The following is a 13,358-nucleotide window of genomic DNA, read 5'->3' on the forward strand; positions in this document are numbered from 1 at the left end:
TTGTGTATATGTATTCTCGGCACGCGCAAGATTCTCGCCCGTCTATGTATATATGTACTATGTCCGAGCTCGTAGACGGATGTGTACGGTTAAATGTTTGTATTTTGAGGTTGTTCGTGTATTTGTATAATGTGATGGAAAAGTTTACTATGTTATGTTTATAACACCGCTACTAATGCTAGTGTTAAAAAGAAAAAAAAAGAAAAAAAGCACAGCTACTAAGGCCCGCTAGGTAACAAGAATATGATACGAGTTAAGGGGGTGCTCGGTACAAGTATCGGGTACTCGTCACGGCCCGAGTTGGGTCGGGCCGGGGTGTGCCCCGGCCGGGGAGGATATGCGCTCCGTCTGTCGCTCGAGGCCGTCCTTGCCTTTGGAACTCCCGAATACCAGGCGGATCGGCCTCTTGGTGGCCCTCCGTCATCAACCCTATCAGCCGGCGCCCTGGCTCGGTCCTCCATACCCGGGCGTGGGCATCCGTATACGGCAATATCCATACCGGCTCGGGGCCACCATCACCAAGCACTGCCAACGAAGCATCGGTCTGGCCCCCGCATATATCGGTGCATCCGCCGGTCGGTCATGTCGCCTACATACGCGGGCGCATATTTGGCCGCCGAATCGAACTCTAAACCTGTACTCCCGACCGGCCCTCGCCCTCTACTACGGCGAGGACCGTCCACCCCGGCTCCGTCTCACCGCCGAGGTAGAAAATGGGCCGAGAAGGCCTCTCAGTAAACTCACCCCATACTGAGGGGCGCCCGCCTCCGGGATGCGCATCCACGACCATGTTACTCAGGGGGCCGCCACATCGTGCAACCGGTATGACGCCAACTCAACCGACTCTGTCTCGGAAGCACTAATCAATCGTAGGGTACGCTGCATCTATCGGACGAACTCATGAGGGTCCTCTGCGGGCTTTGACCCGAAAAACTCTGGTGGGCCACAAAGTAGAAAATCACGGGCCCTCTGACTATCGCGCCTGTCTACACGATCCTCCCCCGTTTCTCGGCTCGCGGACTCGCCCGCTACCAACCGAGTCAACAACCGGATCGCCTCTCGCAGGTCCCATCATTCGCCCCTACCGGGGAGCCGGAGGTACAGTACCGGTGCGCGGGAGCCGGCGTGGAGCCGCCCCCGTGCGGCCCCGTGGTCGCTCCAAATCCCTCCGATACCGGCGCGGCAGCGTAATCCAGCTGGCCGGAGGCACAATCCGGCTCAATCCTGGCACGAGCCCTAGTAGTCATCCGGCTCGCTGGTCTCGCCGCCACCGGGGTAGACTTGCCCTTCTCGGCGCCGTGGCCTCCCTCGGAGGCATCGAAAACATAACATTTCGTCGAAAAGAGTCATCCCGATAACACGGCTATCGCACGATTTAGGATCAGAAAGAAGGATAACACCCTAAATGTCCTGTAGCCTCCTGTTTATAGATGTGGTGCACAACACACCGATAAACAAGACTCTACTAGACACGGTCTGTAGACATTCGAAGGACGAACTGCTCTGATACCACTTCTGTCACGACCCAACCCCGTAGGCCGTGACTAGTGCCTGAGCTGGGCACCCATACGCGCTCACTAACCAAATTCGGCATACAAACGACGCGTACATAAATTCGTATCAGACGTGGCTCCAAACTAACGCATACAAACATATACTGCACCGAAGCCGGTAAGGCTATCATAATGTACATAACGTAGCAAGGCATACATACACGCAGCCGACAAGGCTGCCACGGCGGATGGGCCGCCCAAACACAACTTACTCAACGCATCCGAACAAAGCTGTACATAACCCACATCTATGTCTACAGATCTCTAATACACAACAACATAATCAGATGACGGGACAGGGCCCCGCCGTACCCTGAATAAACATAATCATATACATTGGAAGAGTATATACCCAAAATATTGGCTCCAGAACAAAGGGAGCACTCGAATGCACAGAACGGAAATCCTACGCCGGTGGATCACCAAAATCTGTACACATGGCATGAAACGCAGCCCCCGAAGAAAGGGGTCGTACGAAATATGTACCGAGCATGTAAAGCATGGAATATCGTAAACGAACCGTACCGAAACGAGGAGGCAAAAAGTAGCACAATAACCTTAAAATCATAACACTTGCCTTTGAAACATAAATCATACGTATCCATTTCATGTTCACTCATCATGGGGACGAGAAACAGTCGAAAATCATCTCGTACACATGTATAAATATAACGTGCCCTGGCCCTATAGTGAGGGGCGCGGTAGGTAAAACCATCAGATACATATACATATAACGTGCCCCGGCCCTTTAATGAGGGACGCGGTAGGTAAAATCATCATATCATATATATATAACGTGCCCCGCCCTCTAGAGAGGGCGCGGTGAACGAAGTCATCATATGCCATCCCGGCCACCTCCCCATATCATCATATCATTATCATATCATATAACATGCCCCGGCCCTCTAGCGAGGCGCGCGGTGAATCATACCGTAGAATCGTGCACGAATACATGCCCGGCCCGGACGCAGCGAAAGAGATCATAATGGCTCGCACGCAGAGTAGTGAGAAACCATATACACAAATCATCATCACAGACTCAACAACATAATCAGACGAAATCTCATTTAAAAGCTAAATAACAGTCAAGTCAAGTTCCTTCCGAAAATCATTCGAGAACATATCAAGTATCACTTTAGAAATTGTAGGTACGTGTCAAGATCACATGACATAATTTGTGGGAATCAAAAACATAGTCGTCATTACAGACTCAATAGAATAGTCGAAGCGAACTATTATTTCAAAGCCAAGGCAATAGTCAAATCAAATTTTCTTTCGAACACCACTCGGGAACATATCAACCCGAACTTCAGCAACCATAGTTATGTATCAAAATCATATGCGTGAGATCATTATCATAGACTCAAAAGGTAAGTAAACTGATCGTACTTGAAATCGGGATCATACTCATATCATATATTTTTTTTAAAAGTCGTCAGAAGTACATAGGGAAAGTCGCGGGACCCACGAACGGGTGTCGACCCGAGCCGGGCCCGCCTATGGAAAACATAATCATCATACATCATGGAATCATTTTTGGGCATATCGAGGCGATCCGGTTCTGTCTGTGAAAGTTACGGACTTTCGTAGTTTTCGGAATCATCTAGGAACAAAACTCTTTTAATAATCAAACTTTTATGCAACTTTTGAAACTTATTCATACAAAAGACATAGGGCCAATATTTCATTATACCATGCATACGAAGACCAAGAAACAAATAATAATCACAGACATGGTCGGATCGCGAGAGTAGAGTTTCCTCGAGGCTCGTATCATAGCCTATTTACAACTAAGGCATGCCAAAAGAAAGAAGGGTTGCGCTTTACATACCTTGATCGCTCTCAACGCTAATCCAAACTCAAGCTAATTCCAACCTACGTCTCGGGCTGCCCAAGGTCTACAAATAAATCATAATATGCCAAACATTAGCTATAGACATTTGGGCATTTAATTCCAAATTAGCCCTTAATTCTACGAAATTTGGGCGCATTTCCCCGTAAATACACCAACCCCGAGAATTTAACTCGGCCAAATCAACAACAACAACAACAACAACCAACCTAGCAACATCAATAATCAATCCGAAAGGCAACATAACATTAATAACCCTCTTTTACATCATTCCACAACATTCATTATTTCAATTCAACGACTTACATTCAAGCCAACATTATCGCTCATACATTCCAATACCAACCCAAACCCATACCAACAACATTCAAAAACATTTTAAACAATTCATACAATATTTCCAACAATCCAACAAAGGCTCCAATTTGCCCGAAAACAGCCCCAAACCCGAGAACAATGTCCATAGCACATTTTTAACTTCCGAATCATGATTTGCACCAACAATCCACACTCTAACAATGTCATTCCCATAAATACACAAATTACACCAATTGCACAATAGTCTCCAATTCAGCCCACAACACTTACGATATCAATTTGAGTCATTAAACTACTATCGTCAACATAGAATTCATAACGACAACTACCAAAATACTAATTAACATTAAGCCATTCCTTGTCACATAATATAGCCCATTTTCGGCCAACACCATATATATACATATTGATGATTCTCATCCATTTCTTCACTCTACAACATTCAAAACATGCTAACTAAACTTCAATTCATTACTTCAACACAACACAACACACACACACACCTACACGGCTATACACTACACACACAACCTCAACTCCAACATGCCATATTTCATGAATTTCCTCCATTTTAATATACTACAACATACATACACCCTTCATAACACATAAAACATGATTAAATCTTACCTTTCTTCTTCAACTTCACCAATAGGCTAGGGTTTGCGATCTACACAACGGATGGTTGGATGACCCGAACAACGCTTCCACGCTACTTAGGGACCTCAAATTAGTGGATTTGCATCAACAAAATATTTTTGGAGTGGCTTGAATTGAACTTAGTTTTTGAGGGTCTTGGCCGAGAGCCAAGCTTGTTGTTCTTCAACTTCTATCTTTTTTTTCTAAGTGTTGGAATGAACAAGGATGACTAGTTGATCATCTTTTGTGCTTATATGAATATGGCACAAGTGTCCTTGGCCCACACCATGTGTTGGAGCAATAAAAATTGAACACAAATTGTGTGGGCCATTTCCAATAACCACACGGCCAAGGGCCAAATTTTTGCATGATTTCCAACTTTCCATTATTCCAATTTTGGTCCCAAATTTTCCTAAATATTCCATGCCAACAAATTCATGAAAAAATTATATCTAAAAACAAAATCGAAGGTCAAAAGTCTCGACTTCGTATCCTGGAATGGTTTTGTCCCTAACTTATCATAGTTAATCCGGATTGTCCCAATGTACAAAAATGCGGGATATAACAGGTGAAATAAGCCAGGTCAATCAAAAATTAGGGTTAGTCAAATTTCGTTGCTCAGGGATGGTCTCGCCATCCCTGAACACCGAAGGGGAGTTGTTGACACCTAATTTTTGTCCTCCCGTAATTTACTTTAATTACTCAGATTCCTTGGAAAGTAAATAAAATGAGCTATGCACCTTAAATGGTTTAAATGATTTCTATAGGTTGTTCAGATCAATAGTTTATTCCTTTAAATTGGTGGAAGGTTTTCATGACGTTACAAATCTATTTAAAAATGAATTGGCACTTTTATGACATTTATGAGATGCATGAAAAAAGGGCATTTTGTTTTAAAATAATAATCATTATTTAATTGTTAAATTGTCAAAAATCAAAATTAGCAAATACTTTATTCCCTTTAATCCATGGAGTTTGAGTAATTCAAATAATTAACCATTTCACCCTTTAATCTTTAATTTTGCATAATTGTGTAATTAGTCAAAAATTTATAATTATCTATAAATGTTTTAATTAGTCAATTAAGTGGTCCTTATTGCAAATTGATGTTTAAATTATTTAATTATTTTTGTTATGGCCACAATTAATTTGACCAATTCATGATTTAAGGAAATTGGGGTCAATTTTGTAAAATTAGCCTCTTAATGGCCTTGATTGAAATAACCAAATTCATTGGCTTAAATTAATTAAGGTCATTAATGCAATTTAATTTTTAAACCTGCTAATTAGGCCAAATATGGCCATAATTGAAATATCCAGCTAGATTAAAATCAATTAAGGCCAAATTTTGCCATAATTGAAATAATTAGTTGGATTAGAATCAATTAAGGCCATATTCGCAATTTTAAGCCCATTAACACAATTGGCCAATTTTTTAAATTATTTTAATAGGTTAATTATGTCCAAAGTTTATCTATAATTAAAATATCATCAGTTTTAATCTTTATCTAATTATCAAAGTATCTTTTTATACACACACACGCACACACACCAAGTATACATATATATGTATACACGAGGTACACATATACATGAATACACTAGGTATACATATATATGCATACAAAAGGCTAGCCTTTTAATTTTTCAAAATCTGGACCGAATCCAGCCCAAATAGGCATGACCCAGTGCAGTCTCATTCAAATAAGGGGAATACACCCCCCTTCACATTTTATTTCACACCAAACGCCCCCTTCACCTTTCTCTCTCTTCCTCTTTCGCATAAAACCCTAGCCGCCACCTGCAAATTCTTTTCTCTCTCGTCCTAAAAATGGAAAAATCACAGTGCATTTATAAGATGCGCAGCTTTGCAGTTTTGTTTTTGTGTAAGAAATTAATGTTGAGGTTGTTTCTACCCAAATCTTGCCAAAATCGGTAATGAAACCTTTTCCTTTTCTTTAAATTTACTTAGTCAAAGTTGTATGTTTTGTCTGATTTCTGCGGTATTGTGTTCATTTGCTTGATTTTCATTGGTTGAGGGTTGAAAGGTTTAGATCGAGCCAAATAGGGCTTAGATCTGGCCGTTCATTTGGTTGATAAGTCGTTTAAGCCATAGATCTGCTTTGTGGGTTCATTTCTTGGGGAAGACTGTTTGTCCCACATCGATCTTTGGAAGGTTGGAAACAATTTTGGCGTTCTATAAATAGAACCCCAACCCTCTTACAAAGAGAGTTTTCGAAAAAGAGTATTTAGGGGTCAAAAAATTGGAAAAATTAAAAGAAGGCAAGAAACTTTGAATTCCAAGCCTCTTAAGTATAAAGATTTTAAGACTTCGACTAGTTTGAGGTTTTCTGAGTTCTAAAAATTTATTGTGCTTTTGTTTTCGAGTCTGTGGTCGAGCGTGGTTTTTGGAAGCACAAGGGCTTTCAAATTTGATTTTTTACCAAGGCTGCACTTTTAAAAGGTAACATTCTATCCTTTTTACTTATTTTGTTATTGTTTAGTAGTTGGTTTATGTGATAGTAGCATGTTTGGTGATTAGTTTGTTGTTGGATTACTTTCTGGTTCAACTAAGTGACAATGTGTTGCTTGGGTAATATTTAAGGTTCATTTGGATGTGGAGATTACTTCCCTTATTTTCAAAGTACATGTTTAACATTAGTAAATAGTTGTTGATATAGACTAAATATATAAATTTAAGGTGTAGATGTTGTGCTATAGATGTGGATGAGCAGTTTGTTGTGTGTTCTATTAGATGATTGAAATTTCCTTTTTGGCTGATTGAAATTTCCTGTTTGGCTATTCAAACCTTAAACATGACAAGAACATGATTACATGAGTCATAATAATAATTTAGTGAACCTTTAAATCAGTGCTGATCCTATTTGAATGTAATAGAATGCTAAAGTACTATGATGATCTATTTTGAATCATTTAAGGTAGTTCCTCTTTCTCTTTCTTGAACCTGAATTGTTGCACTTAGACTTTAGTATGCATTGTAGTGTAAATTTGGATTGAACAGGTAAAATTGTACTCTATCTAGTAAGATTTGATCCCATACTGTTGGTGTGCTTAAAGTCCTATCATGTTAGGAACTATGGAATGAAATAGCTGAATATTGAGTCTGTGTTTTGAAGAGCATGAATAGTGCTGAGCTGAAATTGGTTTGATGTTGTTGTTTGAGGATATTGTGAGTACTCTTGAAAACAGTTTGAACCACTTGGCATAGGGTGGCCTTTTCAAGACACCTTAAAGAAGGGACAGGGAAGAGTCAAGCTTAGCTTGACTCATGGTACTTACCCTCCAAATGAGGGGTGTCATGACCAGCCTATGGATCATAGGGGGCATTCCTTTCATACGGGTACATTTGACTTCTTTGAATCTCACCATTTCACCAAACGATAGAAATAGAAAGGGCTGGGAAGGTTAGCTTGTTTAAATGTCTCAAGGGAATATAGGAGGTTAAAAGAGGAAACTGGTTACTTCAATAGGTTGATTCTGCTTTCTTTTTCTAAGGAAAATGGACTAGTTTAAGGCAGTTGACAATAAGTGCCCTGTTTGGAAGTTAAACATCCTGAGTTTGCAAAGTATTGTTTTGAACTTTGTGCCATTTTTTTTTTCTTTGTGAGATTTGTTGACATACATAGCTGGTCCTTTCTTTGTTATTCCAAGTGGCAACTTACATGAAATCTTGTTGTGAAGGTGCTCTTACTACAGTTTGACCAAAACAAAGGTTCATTTTCTGTACTTGAACACTGTTCTAAGGGACAAGGTTTAGTTAAGTGAATAGAATAATCTTAGGCCTAAAGTTAAACACATGGAGTGTGGATATACACAGGATATGTATTGGTTAATGAAAAGGAAGAGGAATATACATATGTTATACACTTGGGATACACATCACATGTGTATATCATAAGTATACTATGTGTATATAAGAGAATGGGCTAGTTATAGGCAACATGTATATATGAGTAAAAGAGGATAGCTTGTTTTGTATCACCTATTTGACTAAGTATTTTTAAGCGGTTATGTTACTTTTATACATCATTGCATTATCATATCTGCCTCAGTCTCTCTGTCGTGACTTTGAAGTTTACTTTTAATGTTGTTTGCATTTAAACTACTTCCTTTGCTATGGTATAATTTGGAGTTTTTAGTGAAGCCAATAGTGTATGATCAAGTCCTTTAGTTGTGCACTTGTAATAAAATTTAATATACATGTATATATGCGTATAATTATGCTAGTAATAGGTTCATCAAGCATAGACTAATTCGATTCCTTTTCCTTTTTCCCCCTTTTCCTCCGCATGGCCATTGGGCCGTAGTCCAATAACTGTGTGAGCCAAAGGCCCAATAGGAAATTTTCAAAACTCGTTATGTCCTAAAAGAGAAAAGGGAAGCTAATATTATTGAAGGCCCAGTCATGGGTGAGAATGTCATGAAGGCCCAACCATGGGTAAAAATGGTCCATTAGGGGTTTTGTACACCCCTAACTTATTCCTCTTTTCTTTAAATTTTGTTATGATGCTTCCTTTGACTAAAGTGTTGTATTTGTATGATTGTAGAACAAAAACTCACATTATAATTGGAATCATTTATGTTTGGACTAGGCATTTTAGGTGAACGGTACATATGCCGTTTAGTTCGATCTTAGGCCCCTCAACGTGATTTTTCAAAACTCGGATTAATACAAACGTTTTGAAAGAATAAAAATGGCTAAAATCAGTAAGGGAATAAAAAGGAATAGTCCCATTTTATGAAAAAATATATATACTGTTATCATTTTTCTAAGCAAAGAAAACCAGGCTTGATATTTTTTAAAACTAGAAGAAACGATTTTTCCTAGTTGTAAAATTCAGTCTTTTAAAAAAGGGCTCTTCTTAGTCCATGTAGAGAAAATAGCTTTCAAAAATGCTTGTAAGAAATATGATTTTAAAATACTAGAAAAGAGTTCTTTCTTTTTGGACAAAAAAATCAGGTAGAAAACAATTTCTAAATTTATACGCATGTATGTATTTGTATCAAAACACATGTTTTCTGGTATTAATTCGAACAAAGAATGGAGTTTTTGAGGGCTAAGGCCCAACCTAAAAGTCAGATTTTTAGGCCCAACTTAACCAATTTTTTCAGAAAAGAGATAAAAGAAAACATGCTTTGGGCTGAGCCCAGTAATTAAAAAAGAAATAAGACTTGGGCCAAAAACCCAGCAGATCTTAACCATTTTTTCAGAAAAAAGGAAACATAAGTTTGGGCCAAAGCCCATGTCAAAAACGTTATTTCTTAAGGTTTTAAACAATTGGGTTTTTAAGGATAAAATTCAAAGACCAAAAATTAATTGGATATATAATCAGACTCTTGTAAATTAAATCCGTTTGAACTTTTTGTAAAGAATAAAGTTTTAGATAAAGATGTTCTAAGAAACATACTAAACGGACTAAATCGGAACATGTATGAGTCAAGCATGAACAAATTTATTCATCCCACACTTTAAAAAACTTTCTGTCTTTACAAAAACCACTATTATCCTTATATATGAAAGGAACTAATTTTATCCGGATATTAAAAATCCAAGCCTAAATACCCTATATGTAAAGCGAATATATTCAATTCTTTTTTTTTTAAATGATATGCAAAATGGCGGACTTTTTTTGGGAAATAAACACCAAAATAAACAGTTCATGCAAATACTCACACATTGGAATTCGAAGGTCAACTGTATAGTATGGATCCTTAATACTAGGGTGCCTAATACCTTCCCTAGGGGATCACCAGAACCCTTACCTAGAACTTTGGATTAAGAAGGATTTGTCACGGTGTATGAATAACCCTTCAAAACTGGTTTTCCTAATTTCCTAAAACTTAGGTGACGACTCTTTTAAAACAAATTCCAAAAGAGCACCAACGAGTTCGAAGTAGCTTTTCCGAGCACTAATCCCCCTTGCGAAAATGTAAATCCTAACATACACGAGGCGACTTTTTGTCAAAGTTAGGATATGGCAGTGGGTGGTTGATTTTGGTAATTTTTTGGAGCTCGGTAAGCAGGTGGGTGCTTGGTAATTTGGCTATGGAGCTTGGTAAGTAGGTGCGGGTGTTTGAAAATTTATTTATGGAGCTTGGTAAGTAGGAGCGCGGGTTTAGAAATTTGGTTGTGCATAGCAAATAAGGACTGGACTGTATGGCGTGGGTAAGTAATTCCTAGGAGGTAGTGATTGGTATGCTTCGAGGGGAGAATGTGATTCATCTCGTCTCTTAGGTTTAAAGTTGGGTTTATGAGAGATATTTGCCAGGTCGTCCTTTTTTTTGTGAGAAGGTCCCACGGTGCTTTGGTGAGTAGACTTGCTGGACAGACTGGTGGTCCTTCCAAATTTGAGTCCATCCTCCATCGTCTCTCCTATTTTGACCAATTTAGAAAATGGCCTACTAGCCATAGAAAGCATTATGTCATAAAAGTCTCATTCTTATGATCGGATGAAGATAGAGACCAACTCTTCCTCGCTCATGGGAGGTTGCACTCTGGCAGCTTTGGCCCTCCACCTACTTGTGTATTCGCGGTAGTTTTCAGTGGACTTCTGCTTGACCTTCTCTAGATAGCATCGGTCAGGTACAGTTTCAACATTGAATCAGAACCTCTCCATAAAGGATTTAGCCATATATTCCCACATGGTCCATCGGTGCATACCTTGCGCGGTGAACCATTCGGATGCCTTTCCAGTTATTTGTTGGCTAAACAGCCTCATAATCAGAGCTTGGTTTCTTTTTACCCCAACCAACCGATCACAATAAGATCGCAGATGAGCCTTGGGATTTCCGGATCCATTGAACATTTTGAATTTGGGCACTTTGAAACCCTCGGGAAAGTCCAAATCAAGGTGCATGCAGAGATCATCATAGCTTAGCCCAGTAACTTTTCGGGTGGCTCGCGCAGACTTTTCAACCAACTCTATCATCTTTTGTTCAATTTTCTCATCACGCCTCTCTTGTTTGGTTCTCCACGGTGTTCTGGCGAGAAGTCAGTTTGAGCGACCGGGGTATGAAAGGACACGTTTGGGTGTGTGGGGTAGTTTCTGGGAATGTTAGTGGTTTTGTGAAGTTGATAGGGTAAGAGTGCTTTGGCAAATGATGGGATTGGTGTAAGTGGGTAACGGTGCTTGATATGAGGGTACAGAGTTAGTGGTTTCGGGGATTTGGGTGGTATTGGTGGGTGGTAGATTGTGGTAAAAGGTACAAATGTGGTGGGGTTCAGTAGCAAATGGATTTTGGGTAGATGGGGCTGTCCCAATAGGGTAGGTGGGAAAGTGCTCGGGCACCAGAGAGCTTAGAAATGGAAAAGGCGGGGGAGGCCTCCTTGCCTCAGCAGGTGTTTCTTTGGCAGCATTGGCCAATTCAGATTTATTGATCTTTTCTTGAAGATCAGCAACCTCTTCAATCGTAAAAGGAAATCACATCCTCGTAGTGTGATGCCTCTCTCGGGTCAGGAGATATCGAATCCCTAACGATGAGTTCATTCTTGTTGTGCTTATTTTTTGAAGTACCAGTCATTTTCTTTTTTCCTTTGGTTTGTTCGGAAAGGAATGCTTTCGCGGCTTTGGATCTGGTGAAGTATGCCGCGTGACATGACATGAATCAACCCCTTATTTAAGATAAGAAAAACTCAAAGGCGGATAATGTTAGTACATTAGGTGACAATAATCAGTGCAAGATAATCGCTCACAATATTGCAATTAAACACATGGAGCACATGAATTCATGCATTCAATTCGAACATTCGATTGATCCTCTATTCTGAGGGTTTGGGGTATTTGGGGATTTCTGGTTTGTTGGATTTTGGTTTGGGAGTCTATGGTTGACATGCTCTCGTGATGTGGTCGGTGGTTGATTCCATTATTCCGGAGTTACTTCTCTGATGCCCTTTACACGGGAATGGGGAGATATATTTTAATAATATAGGGACTGAGTCTTACGTAGACTTCTTACATATCTCGCCGTGGGAAATGAGGCCCTTCCGTAGTTCGATTTACATAAATATATCCCTTAATCCGCTTCAACCCCAAAAGGCTTCCCAGACTAGGCCCGATAAGGGCTTCCTACGTATCCCCCTTGGGACATCAGGTCAGATGTAGTTTCTTTACATACAAATAGGAAGGCATAACATTTAATTCAAAAGTGGGGACGCCTAAATCTACCCAAATATTACTTCTCCTTGAAGTCATGGCGGGTTGTCATCCTTACAACCACGCATTTGTCCGGTGGCCTAGCTTCTTAGCAACAGGGGGGGGGGGAGTACTACCCATATTCCCCAGTGTGAACCAGATGCTCCAGGTCGAACTTGAAAGCCTCACATTCCTCGATGTCATGACCAGGTGCTCCAGAATGAAACAAACGAATTCCCTTTCTGTTTGGCCTATTGGGTGATGGCTTCCAAGCAGTTCCAATAGAGCTGATTTTTTTAATACTTGCCAATTTCTGGAAGATGCTTGCATATGAATCTTCAAAGATAGTGAAGTCATAGCGCCAAATTTGTGTGTCCAGTCTGATTCCTTCACTAGGCATGATTGGTTCATGCACTAACAAGGAGTGTGGTCTTGACATATTTCAGATCGTCCCATCATCAATTAGCCTCATAACCTTCCTCCTAAGAGTCAGGCATTCGTTGGCGGTATGGTCGGGTTTATTCTTGTGGAATCGGCGTCTATTGTGCGCATAGATTGGAGCACACGGTGGAAGTCTCTGACCACTGGGATATGTTGCCTCCATAGCCCTCATCGCCTCTTAGATTTCCAAGCATTGTATGGGCTTTGGCATGACTCAAAAAGAACAAGCACGAGCTTTGAAGGCCACTGCCCACCATATAGGTAACGGTGCGCGAGCCAGCCCTTGAGGCGCCTCGTAGTTCTCAGCAATAGCGGCAGAGGCAGCGGTTGTAGCCCTTTTGGAAGGCCTACTTTATTCTTCCTCGTAAGGTTCAGACTCCTCCCCGGGTGCCTCAGTCTCTT

Source organism: Lycium ferocissimum, chromosome 12, assembly GCF_029784015.1.
Source record: "Lycium ferocissimum isolate CSIRO_LF1 chromosome 12, AGI_CSIRO_Lferr_CH_V1, whole genome shotgun sequence".
Lineage (NCBI taxonomy): Eukaryota > Viridiplantae > Streptophyta > Magnoliopsida > Solanales > Solanaceae > Lycium > Lycium ferocissimum.